The 16027-nt window shown below is 39.9% G+C and overlaps 1 pseudogene; it reads right to left on the bottom strand.

Annotated features, from left to right (window-relative positions):
- LOC109476530 overlaps positions 1–446 on the bottom strand; it is a 5059-nt pseudogene extending 4613 nt beyond the window's left edge.
- Between the last annotated feature and the right edge of the window lie 15581 nt (positions 447–16027).

The following is a 16027-nucleotide window of genomic DNA, read 5'->3' as shown; positions in this document are numbered from 1 at the left end:
CCGCCGCCGCCGTAGCCGCCGCCACCGCCGCCGCCGCCTCCTCCTCCTCCTCCACTACCACGGTACACGAAACTGTACCGCTGGTAGCCAGAGGCGCCTTTCCCCGTACGGCTCACAGCCAAAGCAGACGACGACATGATTCTCTTCTCGATCGGACTCCTGTAACTGTACCAACGCTGGTTCAATCAGGAGTTCGGCTCTGCTGCAAACCCGCCGTCTATTCAACGCTTAAGATCGACTGTCCGCCCGTCAATCAATCACAACCAGCGTTCCTATTGGCTCCCTCAGGACACTGCGCTTAGGACATCTCTTTAGGCAGCAATGCAGCCGAACAAGTTATATCTCAGGTCGATAGGTCAACCTGCTTTTAACAATGGAGGCCTTTTTTATTATTCTGAAGGAAGATCGTGGTCTAAAAGATTAAACAACTTTTCTATCCATATTTCGGTAACATCACATGTCAACCACATGCGTAGTACAATTGATTCTCTTTTAAACCTTAAGCTTCTTCTGGCATCTTCAAATTGTAAACTTTTAGGGGGAGGGGTAGCATATCTTTATTATAGTTGAAGCCCCCTATCTCAGCCTTGATGAAGTGGCTAAATATGGACCAGTTGTTCCTGGACAGAAACACAGATATAAGTAGCCTCTCATCCAGACTATCGTAGACCTCCCGGTATCTCTACGGTACTGGGAGAATTGCACGCCCGCCGAGGCCCAATAGTACACGCCGGGCTTTTTACGGGGTCGGCTTCAATCAGAAAGGTCAGCAAGAAAGATAGGCTGTCAAAAAGAAATTCCTATGCTCAGTAGGATTGGTACCGGTAAAAAATTAGTACTCATAAGCCTTTAGCCTACAGAATGGTCACCAGACTAATAGATAACTGACTCCCCTTTGAATCCTTCTGAAAACAAATCGACAAAGTGCCCCTTTCAACAAATGACTCGCCCTGGGAATACATACACAATCGGGTTAGAATGAAATTAGCATCTAATTCCCACCACTGAGGCTTTTCTTTTCTCAACTGCGTGACATGTACCGTGTTATCTGTTTACATCAATCTCCTGGTTGACAAATATCTGTAGTAATCCGCCTATAGGATATGACCTCCAGCAACGTGACCTTTCAGAACAGAACACTACAGACGCCATCTTGGTTTGAGGTTTAGGTCAGCAGAAAATTTATATCAAGCTTTAGAAGCGTTTTACGTCAATTGTGTCCCAGCTAGCACGTTAGAAAAATAAAATCGACCCTTTGAAACCCAAGGATATATTATAAGCTGAACTAAATGTAAATTAAATGTAAAGTTTAGTGGAATGGGGGGCGTGTCCCTTGTCAGACGCCATTTTGAAAAATGTTATTCAACGTAGTAACAAGTGCTTTGATGAAGCAGCACTTTTCTAAAATTTGCCTGTTATACGATTTCAAAGTACATCGGGATCTGATATCACATATTTGGCACCAAATACTATAACAAACAACGTAACATCATTATACCTTTTAAGTGTAACGATATCCAGTCAAGTGTTGTCGTGCGATAAGTTTAAGACATTCTTGCGACAGTCGTAGATTTGTCGTCCAAAATTCGGAAAAGATAACGATAGATCTACAATGTAGTTCTCTCATAGCCTTTATTTATTTATTTATTTCTATTTATTTCATCTTATAAACACCTGGGTGGCCTCTTCAACAGTAAATTGTTGATTTCCAAGAGGGCCCAGGGAGGCCTTCGAAAAATCCTATGACAAGAAATTGCAGGATGTACTCGTATGTGACCATATAGATCCGCCGATGAAGGTTAGACATCCAGGTAATGAGATACACAAGGAAATTCCTACTCGAGCAACTGCATAGATTTATCCAAGGAAATTGATTGAGAAACAATTTCCCTGTGTATATGACCATAGGCAATATGTTTCCTATACTGAAAGCTTACTCTAACACTGTGTACATGTACACGTTTATCCATAAAGGACCACATAATACAATATCATAACAGCTGTCACACGATCAATGCATTGGTTCTCAGGCTCAAAGGCATAGCTAAAGTAGACAACATTCACAGGAACAAATACAATCCGATATGTCAAACCAAAATCATTGTTCAGAATTCAAAGGCTTAGCCTTTGCAAGGTCAAACTTCTATAGCAGTTCTACCAACACAGATGAGCTTTCATTATTCTATCGGAGTTATCAACCAAGAATTGAGGTGTTCAAAAACTTGTATTTTTCAAGAACTGTCGTAGAGTGGAACTTGCCACCAAGCACAGTTGGGGCATCATCACTAGCAAGCTTGAAACAACTGCTGCAGTTAGATGTGCAAAGATTGAATGTAACAAGTCGCTCGGTGTATAATATCCTAATAGCTAGCTGCCGCCGCGCCGCGTGCCTGCGAGTCTGGTGTGTTACACCGAAGGGCAGTCACAGTATGTTTTAGCTTTACTGATACAGATACAGAAACTCAATAGAGGCTAGAGGTTTGAAGGTTTTATACATGTAGTGTGACGCAATTCGGGCTAACTACGCCCGCGAGTTCCTTCCACAATAAAGTTGAACTTGAAGCTTGTCGCATGTTCACCGGATTTTTTTCGTAAGGCCACAGCAAGTAAATTTTATGGATGACATCCTCCGCAGACTCCAAATCTAATGCGTCCGGGCGAAAAAAACAAGGCGGGCCGAAAAAAACAAGGTTCCTACATTTTTAAATTTTGACTCAATCATTGTACAAATGGTTTTGATGCAGTGGGAACATCACATATACACAGCCATCATCACATATCACTGCATCAAAGTAAGAAACAAAACATTAAATCAGAGCCTTTTCTTGTCTCCTCTCTTCATATTTATCTGCCATCCACCTTCCGGCGTGGCAACAGACATCCTTGCCCATTTTCGGCTGTTGACCACTGTCAGAGGGCAAAAAAAAATTTTTGTTTTTTTGTCCCAAAATCAGGCGAAAATTAATGCGCGCGGGGATGTCATCCATAAAAATTACTTGCTGTGGCCTAACGAAGAATAAAAGAATGGCCAAATTGTTGGCAGTAAGATTGGACAAATACCTGTAATATCTTAAGATGACTCATACGTGCGGTTTGTTTAGGTGGGGATGTCCCGACTCACGGAGCCTTAAGGGAAAAGGGGATGACCACCTGTGCATAGACACGTCTGTCTGTGGTCACCTATGTTTGGCTTAAGGCCAAGCGGTGAAACATCTAGTAGACAAACAAGTGACCCGCATAGATAGATAGATGGATGGATGCACAGATAGATAGATTGGTAGGTAGATGGATGGATAATGGGATGGATGGATGGATGGATAGGTGGATGGATGGATGGATGATGGATAGATAGAGGGATGGATGGATGGATGGATAGACCGGCATAGATAGACGGGTAGGTAGATGGATGGATAGATTGATTGATAGATGGATAGATAGAGGGATGGATGGACAGATGGATTGATGGATGGATGGATGGACAGGTGAATGGATGGATGGATGGATGGATGGATGGATGGATAGGTGGATGGATGGATGGATGGATGGATAGGTGGATGGATGGATGGATGGATGGATGGATGGATACATCGATTAATGGATTGATGGATAGATGAATGTATGTATGGATGTATGGATGGATGAATGGATGGATGGATGAATGGACGGATGGTTGGTTGGTTGGTTGGTTGGTTGGTTGGTTGGTTGGTTGGTTGGTTGGTTGGTTGGTTGGTTGGTTGGTTGGTTGGATGAATTAATGGATAGATGGTTCGATAGATAGATGGATGCATGGATTAGATAGAAAGATAAATGGAGGGAGATAGAGGGAGTAAAAAGGAGAGAAAAGTTCGCAAGACTACAAACCGGGGGCACTCTTGGAACAGTCGTGCATGTGTCGTGAAAAAGATCGTGTTCTAGATCATTGTCCCAGCCTGCTTGGAAATCAAAATCGTACGACCCTCTACGACAAATGTAACACATCGCTTTTCAAACCAACAACTTCCGGAAACTTTAGCAATAGAACCACATATCGTGACCTGACATAGCCCGAGAGTCAGACAAAGGGAAATCCTTGCTTTGTTGGTCTAAGTCTGAGCCACTGAATATCATTTGTGTTTCGCTTAAGCCCCGCTTTTCATTCTTTAAGCTTTTACCCGTCTTTGAACAGTACTATATATGTTGCTTTGAAAATCCTGGATGTGCATTTCAATGGATGCTAATCCTGGTTCATGAATTTCTTACATAACATTTTAACTCTTACTCAAATACAGGCGAATTACATGAAGCGCTATATCGACGATCGGCGAGACACTAAAAACAAGACACTGAAAATCTAAAAGGCCACGGTACCAAAATGTGTCCGCTATGGTAGGGCAACCTTACATGTACATATGTATAAAGCCCCTGTCATACATAGCCGAATATGGTCTCCCGAACACTATAGCCTAGCCTCTACCAGGCACCGCGGATCGCTGGAAAAATAGTAGAAATTGGCCGAAATAAAGGAATAGTATACCAGAGAAGATTCAGAGCCATAGAAGCTCTGTGGGTCGCAAATTGGAGCTTCTATGGCCCTGAATCTTCTCTGGTATACTATCCCTTTATTTCGGCCAATTTCTACTATTTTTCCAGCGATCCGCGGTGCCTGGTAGAAGCTATATAGCCGACCCCACCCCAGCCATGGTTAGGAGTAGATCGGGAGCAATGTAGCCTCGGTCGGCTGGTGTTCGGCCAGGTCGGCTACTGTTCGGCTGCGCCAGCCGACTGTTCCAAATTGTTTCAATCATTCGGGTGTGGACGGGAGGTCCGGCCATTGTTGGCTGGTGGTTGGCTGGTGTTCGGGACTAGTTCGGAGCGTGGTTGGACGTCAAATCTGTCTAAATTATAAGAATAAAATTCGATTCGTATGGAAAGGTAGGCGTGGCCAACATCTGGCCGGACTGCTCCCGAACTTCGTCCAACCTTGGTCGGCTGGTGGTCGGGGTAAGGTTCTGAACGATATGTGACAGCGGCTTGAAATTACAAGATTTTCGCTACATTATGCCTTTCACGTCGCGGCACAAATTCTGCAGTCTGTGGAGGAAGTGGTTTTGAGACGGCAAACAATGCGGGAGGGCCGGGAATAAAGGATGTGGTGTACGTGAGAGAATGGGAGGAACCTGGGTGGGAGATGGGAGTGGGAGGGTGTTGGTTCAGGTTTAAATCCATCACTGCCTTTGAACTTCCGAAAAATTGACAAGAAGCCCATTGGAATTGTCAAATGACAACAGTTTTGTCTATTTAGAGTAAAGTATTCGCAGGATCACCTAAGCTTTAGTCTTAAAAAAGAGAGAGAAACCTTACATATTAAAAAGTACCTTTCAGTACCTCTCGTATGTTTTTTGCATAGCTTGTTTTACCTCAATATACTAAGTACACTTGCCTATTTGAGAAGATACAAGGCATTATAACTACATAAATTGTGTGTGATTTTATTTGAGACTCATGTTTATCAGTTTGAATTCTTTATTGTCAAGTTACTAAGTATAATTAATAGCTCATGATTGTTTCTTATTAAAAAATTGTAACTGGGGTAACCTGAAATATTAGTGAGCAGTCTAGCTTTTGGCTTGGGTTGGCCACTGTGCAACATGAGAAAAGTAAGTACTTCGATCCCTGGAACTGAACCTTGTTTTCCTAGGCCAACAACTTTCGGACACTTTAACTATAGAACCACAGATCGTGACCTACATGTAGGAAACACAACATTTTTCCCTAGGCCTAAGAGTATGCATCTCATTTTCTGCTCTGTGACAAAACAAGAGCGGATAATTCCCACATCCGTCAGTAAGGCCACAGCAAATAAATTTTATGGATAACATCATCTGCAGACTCCAAATCTAATGCAAGCGGGCGAAAAAAAACCAAGGCGGGCCGAAAAAAAACAAGGTCCCTACATTTTCAAATTTGGACTCAATCATTGTACAAATGGTTCTGATTCAGTGAGAACATCACATATACACAGCCAGCATCACATATCACTGCATCGAAGTAAGAAACACAACATTAAATCAGAGTCTTTTCTTGTCCCCTCTCCTCATAGTTATCTGCCATCCACCTTCCGGCATGGCAGCAGACATCTTTGCCCATTTTGGCATGTTGACCACTGTCAGAAGGCAACAAAATTTCTTGTTTTTTTCCAACATCAGGCGAAAATCAATGCGCGCGCTGATGTCATCCATAAAATTTACTTGCTGTGGCCTAAGTCACGGTCACTCCAGACATCCATTCATCATCCAGCCGACAACGTCGCACAGAAATGACCCTGGGTGACCCGGGTGCCTGTCTGTGCGACTGGTTTACAAATTGGTCTGGTCGTAACACAGTCGCGATTGGCACCCTCCCAATGTCGTGTCTCAGGCACAGTCTGAAATCGACAAGACATGGCTACGTCAGAAGAATGAAACTTCCTGAAGATTTATACTTCTTGAAGATTATTATCCTTTTTTTCTACTGAATTGTGACCACATATCTAACCATTAGTTACTATAAGGGTCGCTTTAAATTCAGCAGTCTTGATACAGAAAAATTTCACAGAAAACTTGTCTTAGATTCTTGTTGGCGATTGGTTCTGTCACAGCCTGGTTGAAAACGCTACGAGAATATCAAAATCGTACGAAGACCTACGATGAATAGATAAGATGTAACTTTCCTCCCTACTCGACGTCTTGACATTCATGCTAAGGGCACAACAAGTCATTTTTGTGTATGACATCAGAGCGCGCATTGATTTTCGCCTGATTTTGTAAAAAAAAAAGATTTTTTGCCTTCTACTCTGGCAGTGGTCAACATGCCGAAAATGGGCAAAGATGTCTGTTGCCGTGCAGGAACGTGGATGGCAGATAAATATGAAGAGAGGAGACAAGACAAGGCTCTGATTGGATGTTTTGTCTTTTATATGTGATGGTGACTGTGTATATGTGATGTTCCCACTGAATCAAAACCATTTTTACAATGCTTGAATCCTTTTATTTTTCAAAGCTGTTTATAGTAAGAAATGAATGCTGTAATAGTTGGCAGTAAACTTAGCAAAATATAGGCATCATTTTCTGTTTAACAAGGTTCATGATGTAAAAAAAAATTGACAATATAGGAATCTTGATTTTTTTTTTAGCCCACCTTGTTTTTTTCGCCCTATCGCGTTAGATTTGGAGTCTGCGGAGGACGTCATCCATAAGATTTACTTGCTGTGGCCTAAATAAATATCACTGAGCCACCTCCTTACAAGCCACACGTGGAGATATCCAAACAGTCAAGGTGTTTACAACGACAGCTGACAAGTGGACAATACCTGCGGTTGGCACCGTGTCGAAAAGCGTAGGCTGTGTCAATACAGGACTTGACGGCTAACTTACTTTGGTTACTAGTGAATTCTTCATCAGTGACAACTTGGAAGGATAAGGATACTAACCTCCAAATTTTCGATGGCTATCAGTCCATCTTGTTCACGGAGTGGCCTAATCTCAACAAGATGGACTGATAGCCATCGAAAATTTGGAGGTTAGTATCCTTATCCTTCCAAGTTGTCACTGATGAAAGAATTCACTAGTAGCTGTATCCTTACGTGACAAATGAATCTCTTCAACGATAACTTACTTTGACATTTTAAGGTCTGAAAACTGTCAACTTTCCAGATGTGACTACTTGTAAAAATTACATAGTTACCAGATTCTAGAGATACCAGTACAAGTTTTGCATAGGAGCAAAAAATCCTGCTATACTTTAAAAATATGAATATTCAAGGAGGAATTTTGCAAATAATTAAAGAAAAACAGGGTTTCCGTGTATGCATTATATTATGGTGTTTTATGTTTACAAGTTTAGCAAGGTCTTCGAAAACTATGAACATATTATATGTTCTTGTCAAGAACGTTTGTATAAAACGTCATACATTCCATACTGCAAAATTACATAGCCTCAATAAGGAAGCATACATAAGTAACAGCATACATAACGTTATAACACTATAGTAAGTATTTATATAGCGGTAGATGCTATATACAGTGCAACTTGTAGAGTTGTGTCACAAAAGTTATTTATGTTTTTACACAGGCCACGCCAAAGTCCCTGTATTTCTGCTGTGTCAATTAAAATTTTCTTTAACATGTTGTTTGGTTTTTATGCATTGTAAGGGGTCAATAGGGGTCAACGTCCCCTCGGACAAAAAGAAGTACATGTACTGTCCCCTGAAAAATCGAAACGCAAAGAATTTTGATGCACTACTTAGATAATCGTCACACTAACTTAAAGGCACCTGAACAAATAATAGAGCATCCTTTAAAACGCACTTAGCTGCTTCCTTGATAAGACGTCTGTTTGAAGTTAAGTACATTGAGTGCTTAAGAGATGACATAATTGTTTTCGGTAAGGGCCCAGGCAGATCCTACGATCATCGTACGACCATCGTACGATCGCAACTTATTCTTGAAGTAGTCGTGCATGAATCGTACACAAGTTGGACTTTTTATCGAAAAAGATGTGATATATGTTGTTGTTGGTTAAAACAATGTTTTTGCTTCACAACTTTACATCAAAAGTAATGTAACTTCGGCATAACAAAACACACACCTTTTTTACCTCTAAGAAGGGACAGGAGAGTTTCTGAACTTAAGAAGAGACAGGTTTTCCTTAATATCTTCAAATGCGCTGTAACTGTTGATAGCGTGAAATATAAATGACAAACGCAGAACTGAAGGTTTACAGTTATTTTAAACGGCTTCAGAAACAACTGATGTTGCAGGCGGTTTTCAGAAACCACAATAAATAATTCAAAAATCGCAAAAGCATGGGGTATTCTATCTTATGCTATTTACATGGCATCAATCCTAACTAGCGACCGGAAAGAATTTTCAGCATTAAAGGCTCTAGGTCAAGTTCAATCCTTAATAACTGCTAATTATGATAATTGGCGGAAAGAATTACAAAATGATCCACATTGCCCCCCTCCCCCTGTATTTTCAAGGTCAAAAATTACAACTGCTGATTTTGTAAGACTCAAGAAAAGGCTGGTCTAAGAAGTCACTAGCTTCCTTAAAGTTTTGTCTATACCATGCACCCCCCGCTCTAGATAGAAAGAATTTCGACAGTCAGAAGCTTCGCATTGCATTGTGGGAAAGGTCAATGCCCTCTTGATAGCAGCTAAGATGGCCTCAGAAAAACTAGAATGGGAGACATTTTAAAATTAAATGTCCTCTACCCTGCTATTATTCATTCTTACCCCGTATGTTGGACGACGTGTTTAGAAACTTTATCGTCACAGCGAACCGGCCGTTTCACGGTTCATAAAGAATCACTGAATGGATCTTTTTGTCCCTTTCCAGACGAAATTGGAGTCAAACCACAGAAGTGGGCACTGGATATGGTAATGTTTGCCAAATAAAGTTTGTGTGCCTTGAAAAAAATAGAATCAGCTGTGTTTTGAATTGTGTGTCTCTTGAGTATTGTAGGGCATCGGTCTAGAAGAGCATACGACACATTTGGAGCTGTTTTGGATACAAAGCTTGGAACAGATACTCACAAAAGAGGATACTGTATATGGTGATTTTGCCAAATAAAGTTTGTGTGCCTTGACAATATAGAATTAGCAATGTTTTGAATCGCGTGCTTTTTCGAGTGTTCTAGGGCTTCGATTTAGAAGAGCACACGACTAATTTTGAGCTGTTTTGGATGTAAAGTTTGGAACAGACAGATGCTATTTAACTCTCAAGACTATTTCACACTGTTACGCTATTCTCCATCGCACGCTGTTTGGGAATTCAGTAACTTCTGACCCCCGAGACTACCAAAAATAGCCCCCCGTTGTTCCATGGCTGTACGGTACACAGTTACGACCCCCAGACTTGAATTCCTGTCTTTGAGAAGCCCTAAGAAAAACGTCCGTGCCCGTTTTAAAGTTCATTGTGAATCTAAATGGCGGCAAAATGTTCCCACACACTATTTTAGACATGTTAACAGTTGTAAAAGAAGTCAGAAAACTTTAGTGACTATTATAAGCCCAAATTACACTTAGCAACAATGTTTATATATTTTAGCAGAACTATAATGAAGTAAGTTGGATTCTGAGAAATTGGGAAGATTGTCGTCTGAGTGGAAGAACAAACTAGATTTTTCGCGTGACTGACTCCTGCATATGTTGCCATGGCAACGCTGACGTCAATCCAAGTATGGGGCGAGCCCGAAAAGTTTGTCTGTAAGTGTCGTCTGAAAAAACATGGCGGACACTCCCATTTTACTAATTTCGCGATTTTGGGCCCTTTCCAAAAAACCTACGAAGGTCAACATAAAGCAACAGATTTTATGTGCTTCTGTGCATCTATTCTGTGAAAAATTCTCGTGTTTTGAAGCGTTTTAAATCTGTTTTTAAAAAGGGGGCGTGTGTTGGGGATGGGGGCATACTAGTGCAAGCCACGTGGAACTAGTGAGTCATCTTCAATTAGGGGTTGAATGCCCTGTCCACATTGCTGAGCACATTAAAACTTGCATCATGCCACATCATGTGACATTCACAAGCCATCAATATGCCAATCAGGACCTTGCCAAGAACAAACAAGTGTCAAATCATGTTGAATAATCAACAAATCTTTATATCGGATATGTTATCAAATGAATACCTGTTGAATTGTGTTCAAGGATGCTTATATATCCTTGCTAAACATATCAAATACCGATGTATCACAGTTTTTCCAAGTTTCTGAGGTAGAATAGTTCGAGAGATTTGGTCAAAATTTGGTCAAATTTTCACTTCGTTAGTTTCAGACGACTTTTTGACTTGGCGGCGCCATTTTAGATCTTGGCGGGAATGCCCATATATGGTGATGTCCCCAAGTCCCCGTCAGGGCCCACCTGCACTGTCCCACCTTCAGAGGGCAATTTGCTCTGACCTATGCATTCTTCTCGCCCAATTAAACCGTTTGATTCCTCTCTTCCAAAGCGGGCGAATGCAAAAGGCACCCATTCTTTCGGGGTCGTTTGAAACAAGGCAGAACCGGGTCGCTCATTTGCATACATAGCGTCTGTCCTGCGGCTACAAAGGTGAGAATCGTACGACCCGAAATTGTCTGATACCTTCATCCTACCGACACAAAAGCGCGGTAAACAAGTCCTTCCCTCGGGGGGAGGTGGTTCGAGAAAGAAAGCCGGGGCGCGACCGGAGTTGATTCATCCCCGAAAAATCTCACCCCAAACCCGCATGTGACCTTTTGTGAGCCCAGACGAACCAAGCCCAGCGTTATAACAAAGAATAAAAGGTTGAGATTACGTGAGATTACTGCGTAATGATATCAACCAACACAAATAAACCTTGTGGGAGGGTCTCTTGTCAAACTTTATTATCTCACATTATGCATTCACAATACTAGGATCAAACTTTCATATAACTAGAGATCCTATATACAAGCTGTTGATCTGAACTAGAAGTCAAAATTATAAGTTTCAAGCATAGTTTTTTTCATAGGAATAGAAAACAGTTTGGCTACGTGATCAGACTAGAGGTCATTCAACCCTAACTTTCAAAAAGATCACAAGTTTAATTTTAACTACTTATATCATTCTACAAAGAGCACAGTGTGTATGGTCTTCATAAGCTACGCGTACTTATACGTTAGAGTAAGGTAATACAGTCATATTAAGTTGGAATATGACGTTATAAGCTCCGACTACCAGTTTTGAATGAAGCCCTATTTGAAGCCGCGCTAAAAGAGACCTCTAGCGACGGCAATGAATGATACATACAGTTCATGCATGCATTTGATTCGATCTTCTGTCGTTTTGGTGAATTTCTTTTCTCTAAAACCTCTATAGCTATGCGCTTTTTTTCAAGACTTTGTTCTCCATTCTGGTTTGTTCGTAATGTCATTACGCCAAATAAAGGGCCGCAAAATAGGTCACTGGACATTGCTTTAATTCAATATTAAAAGAAGAATGTATCAATTTACGGTAAAGTCCAAACAAGTCAAAACCATCGAATGAGAGGTTGAATGAATGAATAAACGAGTAAACGAATGAAAGAAGAGATGAATAGATATCTCTACCCGTAGAATCTACCACATCGCAATCTCTACCATGGCGCATACAGATTTTGCTTGATGTGAATGCAATTGTATGAGAGTTATTGTATACTTCAGAGCTCTAGAAGTTCGCATTTCCCTTGTTTATTAGAGAAAAAATACATTTTAACATTGTAAGTATTTTCATTGTATCCCCATCAGCCATAATCTTAACTGTGTAGGCTTAAAAACGAAGTTCATAAAATTGTTATTGAGGGCTAACTTCGGTAATACTCTAGCCTGCTCTGGGCTGATGTTTATTGATACCTAACCTGTGTCAACAACGTGCATTCGTCCAATATTTCAAAGTGATTGATATGATTTCACCCGACAAATGATATATCCTGAGTCGTTATTTTGCAATAAAAAGCGTGTCTGAACCGGACAAGTAGACATGTGCTGCAGTAACGTACCCTCCAAGCAGAGGTAGGGTCGCTAAAACCGTAAAAGTAGAAAGACGTATTAAAAACGCGAAAATACTGCCAAAATACCGAGCGACCCTACCTCTGCTTGGAGAGTAGCAGTAACGAACGTATCAACAGGTGGTTGCTAAAAGGTGTCATGTATCAAAAGCGACGCCCTGTGACCAGAATCGGTATTGCAGCAGGTGAAAAGTTCCTTAAACCTTATGTTAAGCAATGGAGGCAAAACAAATCACGTGATTTTTACCTCGCAAAAACGTGAACCAACAATAGTACGTCCACTTCGTTGGTGCTATTTAATCATGTGAAACGAATAAAAAGTAGTAGAAAGCTGACTTCTATCATGCTTCTATGAAGTAATGCAGAAAGCAACCATTGAAAGCAAAAACGTCAAATAAATTGTCCAAGGAAATCTCTCTCATGGATTCATTAGGGCCTAATACAAAAATCACAAAACTTACCAATAGCTAATTCTGACAATCAGGCTACTGATATGCAACAAAATGACGATAGAGAAAAAACAAACACGTCATACAAAATCAGCTTGATGAAAAAAGCAAGGTAACAAATGCTTAAGACATTAGAATTTCAGAGCTGATTATTACTTATAATTTATTATAGTCTGCAGTCGTAAAACTATGCCAAGAATAACGACTTTTTATGCATATGTATCTGCCTATCAACAAATCAGAGATAGAGGTACATGCACTGTCCGCAGATAGTTTAGTGAATGACGTCATTTCTGACATTTTACTTTCCTACTCTTTCATACAAACGCAAATTGCATTCTTTTAGACGGAAAAAGATTTGGTACACAATGTACAGTTAGCTATATAGATCGTAACAAACTTTCATTGTAAGAAGGTTAGGGATAATGTCATACCGGATAGTTGGTCGATCTTCACATCACAGTTGAGTAGACACGCGAACGGTGAGTTGTTGTTGTCAGTCGGCTCTCAACAACGATTGCGCAATCGTTCGTCCTTCGTCGAAATAACTCCAAAATTCCTCCAGAAAGGTTGATATTCCAACAAAAAGGCGGTTTGAACGCATTCTCTGCAAAGACACAATGGGATCTGACTCAATCCAGCGGTGACTAACAATCTTGGGTCCTCTATTCCAGAGAATTTTGCCCACATGCGGTCTTGTTTACATTTTCGCTCCGCGGTACGTCACGTGTATTTTTCCTTCCTTCCATATATATTTGCCGCACAATAGCACAAAAATAATTCACAATTGCTCCACAAAACGCAATTCAAGACCATGCTGAATTCCATGAGTGTAGATTCCACAGGGAATTCACAAAAAATCCAGGTACACGCGGTCGCTGTCTTGTCAAGGAATTTTGTAAACATAAACTGACTTTTAGCAACTGCGTCACACCTAACTCTATGGCGCATGCGCTGGATGTATTTTGTGTAATTTGCAAAAAGTACGCGCGCGCTCATTGGACGATATAACCGTTTCTCTTATGACGTAGAAATGATGCGTTTTGTTTACAATAAGGTTATTATTGTTATTTCATTTTATGTTGCTGGACTCCAGCTGGAAGAATACTATGGAATTTACCATACTAATGGAGATCTTAATAAACAAACAAACAAATAAGGCTTGGTCTGAAAAATATGTATGTATGTACGTATGAAGAACAACGTTTCTAAACATTTTCTTTAAAAAGTGAGATCTCTGCTTATACATTTGTATTAAATCTATATCATATACTTACTACATAATGGTGGCAACGCTAGTACAATTTAGGGAGGCCTGGGGGGCTCCGATTGGTCTAACCGAACCCATGAGTACAATTTTAAGGCGCTACATAAATTATGTAAATAGACCAATCCCATAGCCCCCCCGCCAAATGTGTTACAAGGCCATGCAACTGCGCTCTCATTGGTCGAACCACTAATTACCACACTGCCATTGGTTCAACTGCTAATTATGATGTACAGCTCAGGGTTGGTTGAAAAATGAATACAATACACACTATGTCAGAGACATATCTTTTAATTCTAGAATATTTCAACCCTTTGTAGCACCGCTGTTATTGCGAACATTATCTTTGTCAATAGTTCTACATGTAGTTTATAAGTAGAAATGCTCCGGACAAATATTTTGTCCAATATACAACACAATAATACACAACATAATACATAAAGTCTACAACTTAACAGGCATTTTGTGACTCTTTCCTTGGTCTGTGTCTTTAAAATTAAACAAGCACCAACATCAAGAATGGGGTACATAGTACTGTAACAGTACCCACTATAGTTGCGCTATTACATAATACAGCTTTTTTACTGTACAAATCTTAAACATGATGACATACTTATGATAACAATATGATAACAACATTTGTAAAAAAAAAAAGAACACCATTTTATGAGTATCAAAGCGTTCATGGAATGTAGTGCAAAATATTATGAAAACCTGACTTCATTCATGTTCTAGAAAGTACCAATTTGAAGTAATGATTACCAACAAGTCAAACCCCAAAAAAGTCTGGATTGAGAAAATTAGAGTAGCACTGTAGATATGAAAAGTTTTGCAGTGATTTTAGTTTCACGCTTTCTGGTGATCTTGATTCTACAACAAATTCATGCCACGCTACGAATATTCTAGATTCTTTCCCCTATATATTGTACGCAATCTAAAGCACATTTCTAGACAAGAACATTACCACAATTTATCAAGGTTTTCTCATCATATGCATCAGTTGTTAATTTGCTGTTCAGTATTCTTAAGTAGTGTCGTATCCATTTTGGGTCCACACACACACAGCTACTGTAAGGCCACACCAATTTAATTTGTTGGTTCTCTGATTTTTTTCAGAAAAATATGAAGCGATAGGGCGAAAAAAATGAAGATAAAAACAGGTCTAGGCATCCTATTATAGCCCCAAATGCAACGATAGGAACCATGAAGTCAACACAAAAGGCTGGGTAAATATTTAAACAATGAATTTTTAACTTTTAATTAATTGATAGATGGAAAAACTGTAGGCCCTAGGAAGAAAAGGACTTTCCTAAACTGTCAGGGGCAAAATATGAGCATATTTTAGTTGATCCAGAACCAGAATCTTTTTTTTTTTGCAAATCAGAAAAAAATGAAGAGGTGAATCCGAGAACCAACAAATTAAATTGGTGTGGCCTTAACTGCGGATATTTGTTAGAATTTATCTTACAATTGCATCCTATAAGCTAATGTTTTGCTGAGCTAATATTAAATCTAAGTTGTCATGTCTGTTGAGTACTTTTTGTTAGAAGTTTTAGAAGTTATCTATAGGTAGTCTAAACTGTGATAAGAAACAAAAATAAAACAAAAAAACAAAACAATATACTTAACGCTGTTCATTTGAAATTATATTTTAATAACTGAGCTTTATCTGTACTCAGTATATACAAACTGTATGGCTGTATGCATCTATGCCAATTATCAAAACTGAAGATTTTTGCTTTAAAAAGTGCTGTTTTCACTGCATGTCACATAATTTTAAGCATATCTGAACCATCACTAAACCTTCTT

This window comes from Branchiostoma belcheri, unplaced genomic scaffold, assembly GCF_001625305.1.
Source record: "Branchiostoma belcheri isolate BF01 breed outbred unplaced genomic scaffold, Haploidv18h27 scaffold38, whole genome shotgun sequence".
NCBI lineage: Eukaryota > Metazoa > Chordata > Leptocardii > Amphioxiformes > Branchiostomatidae > Branchiostoma > Branchiostoma belcheri.
Note: the sequence above shows the minus strand (reverse complement) of the source record. Positions and strands in the feature narration are given on the sequence as shown.